Raw genomic sequence first — 11,300 nt, 5'->3', positions numbered from 1 at the left:
GTCTGTCTTGATTTTCATCTAGTGGATTTAACAAAATAAAATTGTAGCCAATTTTAATTTTTTAATTAAAGTCAATAGTTTATGTTCAGACTAATATATGGTGTTAATTAAAGAAAATATAGTGACAAGCTTGAAAGATAAATGCATTTCTTCAGTTTAATTAGTTAGTTTCCTACTAAGGAACAGCTCTGCAGAGGTCAATGATCTTTCAGGATATCCTGGAAGAAGTGAACAATTAGCTTCATTTTTTTTTCTACTGAATATGGGAACTTGTGACACAATATGAAATCTATTTTAAAAAACCCTCTTAAAGCATATCCTGATCTACATGAGAGTTTTTTTATTGTAGGCAAAAGTCAGTGGAGTAATCCAGTCCACCTCATGGAACCCAGATAGCCTGTCTGTTTTGATATTAAACAATCATGACTTCAAAACATGAAAAGAAAAGTCTCTCATGGTAAGAAATGCAGAATAACTGAACTCAGTTTGAACCTTAAGAAAAACTCCATTCGATTTTTTTTATTATTATTTATTTTTTAAAGAAACGAAACCAAATTACTCAGATTTGACTACAGTAGACTGGTGACAAACATGGTAATTGTAGCTAATTGAGGAAGAGTATATAGTATTACTGCTAGCCGAAAAAGCAAGTGTAACACTGAAACTATAAATGAAGTTAACCTAGGGATTCTGGCATACACTTACAGCTCTGGGGGTTTGGAGGCAAGTCTGTCTCCTAGATGTTGAACCTAAAGTAGGGACAAAATTGAGTTAAAATGCAGACTACTCAGATTTATTACAAAAGCCTGGGTTTAGTTAAAGAGGGAAAAGACTAGAAAACAATCTTCCATTTCTATATAAAAGCAGTAAATGTATTATCTCCAGTTGCCCAACTCTTCACAAAAGATGGTGATGGGAAAGGTAGTGGCGCTAGAAACCACACAGAAACAGGGAGTTACATGTCTGAAAGACTCCCTGTGCTGAGGCAGGAATAGGCATGATTTGCTTGGTTTATCACCTACATAAGGCCTGGCAATAGCTTTCTCAAAACCACTGCCATCTTGAACCATCACTATGGTAGTCTGTGACCAATCCAGAAAGTGAACCCTCGGACCACACTGGGAGGCAGTAGTAGGAACCAATGATGGATCTCAAAGGGAAGTGCAGGAGGCATACAGAAAACAGCTGTTAGCCACATCTTAATATCACTACTGATTTAGCAGCACTATTGTGTTAAAAAAACTGTCCAAAACCAGATTGCATATCCTTCAGCAAATTCTTGTTCATTGTTCATGAATTGCAAATATTCAACATTTGTTCCCGATGGGTTACTTTCATAAGTCAGGTGGCAGGGCTGCTGGTTGAAAGATTTATGTAACTTGCCAACAGAGTGAATTTCAAATGGAATATTAGAATGTAAAGTTTTAAATTTACACTTTGTTCTCTTATTGTAGAATTCAAAATTTAGCATTAGAGCTAAAAATGTGGTTTTCATAAGAAACTTGCTCTCCTATGGGATGAGTGCTCAAATGTTTGAAGGCAAACAGAAAAACACTCAAATTGAAATTTGCTTTCAAATTGGAACAAATTTTCAATAATATTTGTTTTGCCCTGTTCTCCCAACTACAACATTAATTGATTTATCTTCTATTTTTGAAGAATGAGAGTAGAAAAGTAGGTGTAGCTGAGTAGAAGGGTAGGTGTAGGTAGCTTTAAGGGCTGTAGGAAGACAAAGTAAGAAGGAAAGAAATCCTATGGAATAAAAAAGGCAGGGCAGAGAAGCAGACGGTCCCATAAGAATCAAAGAAACATTTGCAAGGAGAATAAAATACAACAGAAGCCATTTTAATATTCTTTATTCATAAGAGGCCAAACAAACTCCTATTGACTTCAATGGAGGGTGGATTGGGCTCTTCAATGCAAAAGTGCTTGCAGCTTTTAGCACATTTTGTGAATATAATTGTAGAGTTTGGGGAGAGAACTGAATATTACTTTCTTGGGGCTTGTCTCTTCTGAGAAAGTAATAAACGTATTGCATGTGTTGTGTGTGGAATAATTGCCACCTTGAATTGTCTTAACAAATTCTCAGCCTTTATGTCAGGGAAGAAGATTCTCTGGAGTTTAGCACTCAACAGAACAGTCTAACCAGACTAGAAGATAGCAGGCTTTTCAACACAGCTCCCTCTTCTGCCTCTAGACACAGGTGCAAGCTGGAACATTAGTTTAATAACCCAGGCACTTGGTATTCTAATTATCCACATGGAATAGAAACAAATAACTAATCCTTTAGATGCTGGATTAAAATATAAATCTGCAAATTGCATGTGCCAATAGTCTGCCTTCAAGAATGGACAATTCACATTTATTACTGGGGTAATGCTTAGAGGCTGCTGCCCCATTGTGCTAGGCACAGTGCGCACACATAACAAAGAGAGTCCCTCCACCAAAACCCTACAATCTGAGTGAATAAACACTTTTTTGTATTTGAGGTCCGTACATTCTTTACTAAATATAATGGTAGGGGGAAACATTGCATGCGCACAGCATGCTGCCAGTTCTGACTCGAGATCTGAATCAGAAACAGGATACTGGATTCCATACTCTAAGCTCAGAACAAGATCCAAATTTTGTAGTTTTAGTGCAAGCAATAAGGGCCTGAACCAAAACTTCTAAGGTGAACGTGGTTAGATGCACTCCCTACTATGATATCACAATCATTTTGTGAGCTCATCAGGCAGTGGCAACTGTCTGCTTGGACTGGTGGATGCAAATTACATTAATTTCAACCAAGTTCTGACTCTTCTGTACTATGAGGATCAATACAGGGGAAAGTTTGATATGAACTTTGGGGTTTCTACATCTCTTCTTTTTACATTGCCTTACACCAGTCATACCTTGTGAAAACTGCAGATGCAAAACAACCTGCCTCTGCCTCAAACAGCAGGTACAGTATTAGCCAGGTAGAATGTTGTTGCTCTATTCATTTCTGATTCTGGATACAAAGATGTGATTAAGTGACACTGCAGGACTATAGGTGCTTACTTGGCTCAGCAGAGACTTGGGGAAGTCTGAGTGCCATCATGAAACTCCTTTTTAAAGTCATCTATAGAAGTGGTGTGCAAAGTGAATGAGATCATCCCTTTCCTTTGCTTCATGCAGGGACATTTTCAAGTAGCTGATTTAGTTACAAGGCCTTTACTGGACATCATGTTAGTCACAATGAAAGATGACCCCTGCATAAAGTACAAAAAAGAATCAGCGTACAACATGCTCGCTATTTTTTTTTTTAGATCCCACATTCAAAGAGACCGTATCTGCTCTTCTCTCAGGGTGATGCTGACCTAGAACGCTACAGACAGATTCTCAAGGGTAAGGCTGTTAACTGCATGTTAGATGATTAGCAACAAAGAGAAAGAACCTCTTCCTTTGGCACGAAAGGTCTGATAGTGAGGAATGTGGCCACAGCTGAAAAACGGTCCTGAAAATAAGAGAAGTTGATCCCCCATCAGGGTAATTAACTCCCCTCTTTTTAGCCCAATGTTTTTCCACAAGCTTCATGGTCTCCCTTTGGTCAAGTGACTCACTGTGGGATTGGTTCCCAGATTCTGGCCTGGGGAAGAACACACTACAGGCCCAAAGGGGCTTGACCTGCATCTCATTTGTAATTGTTTTCCTTTACAAAGTGAACTTAGTGCCTGTGGGAGATGCTAGTTGGTTATGCTGGGGGCTGAATCCTTTTATTTATTAATAGCACTAGTACACAAAGGCAGCAGTGGCCCAAGCTTCTCCACACTATACTGCCAGTAGGCCTAAAATCTGATGAAAAGGAACCACCCTTCAAACCATTACCTCTCTGCTTAGCTTGCAAAAAAAAATGCCAGTGGCCCTGGTGGGTTTTTGTAATGTGGTCTCCTCACTTGAAATGGCGAAGGACACCTGGCACAGTGATGAATGCTACAATGCCTGGGTCAGAGAAGGGCATGTCCACCACTGAGCTCTGATTATTTTAGCTGCCCACACCAAAATGTTATTTATTCTGATCAGTTTTCCACTGAGGCTGAAGCCACTGTCAGAGATTCAAATGAATTATCTCCACACCTCTAATTCCAAGAGACTACTCTTCCAGAAAATGGAGACCTTTGCCCTGAGCCTGATTTTACTCACTGTGGCTGCTCACTTCAGTGAATCAGTTAACTGTAATAGTTCATTTGTGACTATTGTAGAAGTTATGTGGTGTTTTAGTCTACCAGACAACATCACAGCATGGTGCACTCAAAGCTGAAGTTCGATTTAGTGTTGGGTGCTGTCTATAGCTGACATTACCAGGGGCGGCTCTTCCCTGGTCCCGCGGCGGGTCCCCTCTTCCCGCGGCTCCGGTTGAGCTCCCGCCGGCATGCCTGCGGCAGGTCCACCGGAGCCCGGGACGAGCGGACCTGCCGCAGTCATGCCTGCGGGAGCTCAACCGGAGCCGCGGGAAGACGGGACCCGCCGCAGTCATGCCTGCGGCAGGTCCGCTTGTCCCGGGCTCCGGTGGACCTGCCGCAGGCATGCCAGCGGGAGCTCCACCGGAGCCAAATGCCGCCCTCCCCAGGATGCCGCCCCAAGCGGGCGCTTGGCCCGCTGGTGCCTAGAGCCGCCCCTGGACATTACACATCACCTGTGCTGCCAGTTTGCTTAGCCATTTGTTTTACAACTAAAACTAATGTGCGGGAAAGGCCCAGACTTGATTTCTCTTGGTTGTTACTGAATAGCTTTGCTTATGAGAAAATATGTCTTGGTGGTGACTGCAACATCATTCCTCCCTAGGAGGGGTGCATGTGCTTGAGTGTTATCCATGTTTGTTTCTAGCAATGATTGGTCTCTTATTAAATCTTAGCAGTATAATAGCATGTAGAGGCCTCAGCCAGGTTGGGGGGTCTGTGGTGGGGCACCTGCCCCACACTAGGCTCTAAGGGGTTAATACAGCCCTAGTGAGGCTGCGTGGGAGGCAGCCAATCAGAGAAGGGCTTCAAGGAGCAGCCAATCAGGGCTGGGCAGGCCCGTATAAAAAGAGCTGCAGAGCAGCTTCAGTCACTCCCTGGAGCTTGAGGAGGGAGAAGGACTGGCTACCTTGCAGGCTGAAGGCAGCGAGCAGCATAGACAGAGCAGTGCTGCAGGCAGAGACCCGGGGAGCTAAAGGCAGCTCCTGGCAGGCCACAGGGATCTTCCGGTTGAGACCCTGAGGCAAGGGCAAAGAGAGTGCTAGGGCCATGGGGAAGTGGCCTGGGGAAATCTACTGAGGAGTCAGAGGGAGCACCGCAAGCAGTGATCTTCTACAGAGTCCCTGGGCTGGGACCTGGAGTAGTGGGTGGACCCAGGTCCCCCCCACTTGCCCCTGGGGAAGTGGCTAGACAGGAGACTGTGGTTGCCACTGAGTGAAGTGGCTGGATAGGGACTGTGGAGACATCCTCCCGGAAGGGGGAGCACAGAGTGTGGCACAGCCAGAGGGCACCGCAGTCCTTGGAGAGACTTGGGTCCAGGAGAAGACGAGGCGATGCATAGAGCACCTCCAGAGCAAGGCACACTGGCTACCAGAGCTAATTCCTGTATCGGCCATGGGGAGGCACCGCAGTGGTGAGTTGCACCCCCTCACAGGGTCCCATGGTGGTAGACACAACGGACAGACCTGTAATATAGACAGTGCCTGTCCTAAAGAGCTTATAGTATAAAAAGACCAGCTATAATAGATGGGTGAAACAAACAAGTGGGTGTGGGAGGGAAAGGAAGCTGAGGCAACAAGGCTAGCACCATGTTTCAGGTCTCCCTTTTCACTCTCCCTACTACTTCTGTATTTACTAGGGGGAGATTTCAAAGGCATAAAGGGCAGTGAGGCCCCTGATTCTCACTGAAGGTCCGTGAGAGAGAGCTAGGGCCCTAAATGTCCTTTGTGCCTTTGAACATCTAATGTTGGGATTAGATCAAGCAAGTAGCTGGTGGTGCTCAGGTTCGTGGGAGGAAGTAGTTATTTCTGGTGGTGTTGGCATTCCTTTTTCCTTTCACTTACTTTCCTCGCTGCATGCTACAGAGTGTTTTCTGATTTTCCCGTTACCTGCCCTACTACTTTCTTTCCCATGAATTTAGGTAAGTACAATTCATTGGCGTTTTAGTAAATGTCTCCAAATGTAACAAATCATATGATTTTTTTCCCATATCTTGATTTTGGTCTGACTCTCTCTTCTCCCCCGCCCCCACCGTGAAAATTATCCATTTCACAACAAACATCATGAAAAGCAAAACTCAGTGTTTTATATCACCGGTAATGACACAAGTGTTTTGAAGCTATGAAAAAGATGGGAGAAAATACATGTTGAGATGAAAGAACAAAGATGCAGGGCTAGTTACGTACCTGGGAATCTCTCACACTACACTAGGTTACCAGCAAGCCACAGCTAAATATCCTGTGAGCTGCTGACAATGTACTGGGGAGAGTGGGTGATGGCTCTGTTCATAAACCATTCATCTCAGATGGTGAGGGTATCTACAGTCTATCTAAGAAAGCATGAAAGGGAAATATTAACAAGAACCCCTGAAGTGGCAAGTAGATGCAGTGAGATGAGCTTCACTGTATGAGTGAAGGAGGAGGAGCCTGCTAAAAGGTTAACTCTCACTCTTAAATCATAAATGTATGTGTGAATCATAGATTAAAATGTGAACCACTTACAAGCATTTGCTCTGTTATTTGGAGGCACAGAGTTGAAACTTTCTGAGCCAGACTTTTCTTCACTAGAACACTCTTTATTGTCTTTAACAAGGGACTGTTCACAAGGAAAACACATCTGCAGCCTGTTTCCTGTCATATGTGAGAGGCAACTCATACAGTACATTACAAGTCCAAGAGGAGAATTATTAGTAAGCAACAGGAGCCTTGTCAAGTTCAATGTGAGTCAAGTTTTCCAAAGGAAAGACAGCTGAATTTTCACTCCAAGTGACTGTATTATCAGCCACTGCTATTTATGACATGTCAGAATGACAGAAATTATTTAAAAAAAAATCAGTGCATCAGAAAATATTGTTGCAATTTATTACCTGGTCATGGGAAGACTTTGCAAGGGAATTACTTTGTGCCCATAGTGGGGAAAATTCTCTAGAAAATAATCCGAAGAGCTACATTGTTGTCAACTGTACAAATGCACTAAGGAATGAGACTAATACAAGACTGGTTTTTATGCTGACACATCTCCTTTTATTTGAATGAAAGTTCACGGGGCCTAAAGTTGTATCCAAACAGAAAAATAACCCGGGAGTTTTAATTTAGCATTGACTGAACCTGTCAGATTTTACCTTAATGAGGCTCAGATCTGAGGACAGGGAAGGGGAAAAAATGGGCAGTGTGATAATGTACACAGTACAGTAATTGGATCAAGCTGAGGCAGTGCTGGTACTTAATGTCAGCAGAAGGTACAGATGAAAGGGCTGTCACTTGCAAATTGTTTGCAGTATTTCAGTTTGCTTTATGTAACTTTTATCTTTGTCGATTTTTTTATAAAAGAAAATACGCATATTTCTTCAGAAACAGTACAAAGGTGCTATAGTATTCAGTAAATATTACTGCCACTAAATTAGACAATAATATAAAGAGGAAAGAGAACAAGGAAGAGCAAGCCAAAAGGAAATTAATTAGTACAAGAACAGGGGAGGCAAGAATAACAGTACAATTGTATATATAGATTTCAGTCCTATAGTCTGGACTCAGTCCTTACTCACTTATTTTAATGGGAGTTTTATTTCCAAAAGAAGTCCTTATACACATAATAATTGATATATTGCTCTCCCGTACCAAGACAGTTCAGTTAACGTGATCCTTCGTTCATGTTAGGGTTTCTGATTTGTATGAGTGGTGCTCAGTTTTCACTTCTGGAAATTCCATATATACTTTACAGTGATGCCTCCACAAGCAAAACATCTGTATTAGGTTCTCCACGTGGGTATGAGCATGACCCACACCATCCTGAATCTCAGACAAGTGTACAAATTGTAGAGGGCACCTACTGTAGTGTATGTAATGGTCATCACTGTGGAAGTTTGTATCAAATTGGAATCATGACAAAAATAGGATCCACATATGTTTTTAGGAACCCCCAACCCTCCCAACTCACCCATGCAGCGGGATCAGAGGCCTTATGCACCCCTACAAGTCGACAAGCAGCCCCTGCATCCCCCATTCCCCACCCAAAGAGATTAGAAACCTTTAACCCGCCATGCAAATGGCTGGAGAGCCCCTGCATCATCATGCAGAGGGGATGGGAAGCTCCCATTCTCTGCCATCTCCAGGCCCAGGCCAGGACAGCCCCCATTGCCACCCTTCTAAGCTGCTGCTGGTGGCGGTGGTGTTGCCTTCAGAGCTGGGTGGCCAGAGAGCGGCAGCTGGTGGCCGGACCATTCATATTGTTGTCTGTGATGCAGGAGGACTAGATTTTTTTAAAATCCTGTCCTGCAATTCCCACTCCCACCCGCTCCTGCATTGTTTCTTGCTTTTTTTTTATCCCACTCCTGCTATTATGGGTGCAGGTCCTGCAGGATCCCAGTCCCCACTGCAGGCTCTATTGTCAGTTTCCATTGGGATGAGCTAGCATGGTTCTTTGCACATTTACAGAGTTTTGTTGACCTTAATGGACCTCTATGGGTGCCTCAGATTTCATGTTAATAGATTTTGATGCAAGATCTGTGGCCCAAGTTTGTAGTACAGATCTTGCATCAGAATCTATTAACATGGAATCTGAGGCACTCAGAGAGGACCATTAAGGTCAACAAAACTCTGTACCTAGAACTCCAATTATGTCAGCATGAGTGCAATGAGTGCAATGTAAACACTGGATGCATTTCTCTGGGGGCAGTCTATTCTTTGGTTATCCTACTATCCTTGCCAGGAATCTGGAAAGAATATGTATCCCCAGGATACCACAGAGACCAGTATAATTGTGTAAATCCACATTGGTTAGTAAATTACTTTAAGGATAAGATTCCCCACGGATGCTGATGATCGTTTAAGAATTGGAGGGGAAAACAAAAACAAAAAAAACCAACCAGTTTATCTTTGACTTCTGTATGATGTAACAGGGCAGTCTGCCCCTTTAAGGGCCAGGAGGCCTGCGTAGCAGCTGGCCCTGTTTTGGAGGGAAGCCCAGCAGGCAAGTGCTGGGAATCATCTGACCCAGCAGAAAAGCATATAGCAGTTGGGTCTGATTTCCAGCCAGAGGATATAAATGAAGGCCCTGGAGTCACAAGGCTGGTGGATAGCAGGAGAGGGCTAGGAATGCTCACTCTTATGGGTGATGCAGAAAGTTGTGAGAGGGCAGGAAAGCCCTGAGAACCTCACCTAGGCTGGAGGAAAGTCCAGTACATTAAGCTATTGGAGTCTAGAGGGCTCCCCAAACTTAAATGAAAAACAAGACAGTTGCTATCGTTGTCCTAGTCCCCTTCCCACCCCCAATATACACACAGACTTTTGGTATGTTTGTGTGTTAAAGAACAAACCAAGCTTTGAGGAAAGGGCTACAGACTGAATTGGGCATGGTCAACTGTTTGTCTCAGCAGGCTGGCAATCAGTTCCACCAGGCTATGTCTGGATTCTATATTGTCTATAGTGGTCATCTACTATTGTAAGGCATGGTCTACACAGTGTTTTTGTACCACTATATCTATTTCAGTTAGGGGTGTGACTCTTGTAATGATATACTGGCACAGCCCCTACTGTGGATGCAGTTATGTCGATATAAAGGCGCTTTATACTAGTTTAGCTTATTATTCTTCCTATATGGGAATAGCTTAGCTGCTCTAAAACACTTTTATACTGATATAACTGTGTCCATACTGGGGGGAGAGAGAGCAGGGGTGTTCCACCACTCTAGATATAGTTATGGTATAGTTAAAGAAGAACAACTTTTTATTATACACAAAGCCTAGGAGCATTTGCTTTGCTTTTCTTGCATGGGAAACTTTCCAAGCAGTATCTTGCATGTTTTGCACTCTTCAGAATTTCTTGGTTAAAGGACAATTCAGTTGAGGTTTGTCCATAAATTACATAACACATTTTCTGGGTGATTTTTTCCCCCAAGAGCCCCTTACTCCTTGTAAGAAACACCCCGAATTACAGACACATGCACCCCCTTATGCATTACATAATTTATTGATAGCCCTGTGAATACCTTCAAGATCCTTTACATCACATTGTGTCAAAGATATCCAGTATTCTACTGATAAGTCTTTTTCATTCATACTTGGAAACAAGGGAGATCTCTCTATTTAAAAGAAAAATACAAACCAGGTGGCCATTTTTAAAGTACACAATTTTCTCCTGGCCTCTAGCCTCACTGACACAGTAACTGACACGCAAACACTCTATTTCTCATTCCTCCTTCCATTGATATTAATGAGTATGATAACATTTTGACCCTCTAGTGCTCTTCGTGTTGCTCCTGCTTTTCTTCCATCTAGAAAAATGTCTCTGAAATGTGGCTAAGACTATCATGCCATCTGTTGGAGACATTAGCATCCCTGAGCCATTTCCATGCTTTATTACTAGAAAACATATGAAATGTATAACCAGAATGCTGCTATTTCTGTTTGCACTTCATGCATTACCCTTGCTTCACATATTTATCTTCCAGACATGCCAAAGGAAGTAAATTCTCTATTTCATGTCAGTGTGGAGGGATGTCATCCCTAGAAGTATATGCATTTGAAGCAATATGTTCTGCATCATGGACAACAGATAAGACTTTGTTAAGGCACAGGCTGGTGTGTTGTCATACTCAGTACTTGAAGGGAAGAGGGGAACCCAGAAACAACCATAACTTCCTTGAAATTAAAAGAAAAACTTTTCTCATCTGTGAACAAGAAAGAAATGTGCGGGGAAGGATAGAGATAGAAAGAAAGCAGCTGGTCTGACTGAGCCTCTTCTGCATTTGTCAGTCTAACCCTACTCACTCTTAATTTATCATATTTGTGCCCTCAGCTTCTCAGCTTAGGCTTGCTGCTCAACTTTACGCAAATCCCCTTACATTTTTCTTCTAGTTTACAGCTTTGATTGTACATGCTGAGCATAAGTGAGCAACCCATACCCAGACATTTACAAACTGGGGGCAGGGGCTGCGCTATAATAAAATGTAGGAAGCTATTCAAGATAATATTTTTTCTTTATTTTTTCTTTTTAATTCTGACCCCAATCGACATTGTATTCTCTTGATATATCCCAGATACACCAAGAGGCAGAGTGCTAGTACTCCAAGAATGTTGCAAGCTTCTGTCATAACAAAACCTTG

At 42.7% G+C, this 11,300-nt stretch overlaps 1 long non-coding RNA gene across 3 annotated transcripts in view; it reads left to right on the top strand.

Annotated features, from left to right (window-relative positions):
• The first annotated feature begins 2,771 nt into the window (after window positions 1-2,771).
• Window positions 2,772-11,300, top strand: part of LOC120370090 — a 29,699-nt gene continuing 21,170 nt past the window's right edge. For 2 of the 3 annotated variants that reach the window (XR_005583616.1, XR_005583613.1), the window contains exons 1-3: window positions 2,772-2,944; window positions 3,291-3,369; window positions 6,792-6,918. This is a non-coding gene — a long non-coding RNA (uncharacterized LOC120370090). The remainder of the gene's footprint in view (window positions 2,945-3,290; window positions 3,370-6,791; window positions 6,919-11,300) is intronic. The other variant, XR_005583614.1, reaches the window with a different exon arrangement.

The sequence above is a fragment of the Mauremys reevesii genome, linkage group 8 (assembly GCF_016161935.1).
Source record: "Mauremys reevesii isolate NIE-2019 linkage group 8, ASM1616193v1, whole genome shotgun sequence".
Classification (NCBI taxonomy): domain Eukaryota; kingdom Metazoa; phylum Chordata; order Testudines; family Geoemydidae; genus Mauremys; species Mauremys reevesii.
The sequence above is the reverse complement of the archived record's forward strand: the minus strand, read 5'-3'. Positions and strand labels throughout refer to the sequence as shown.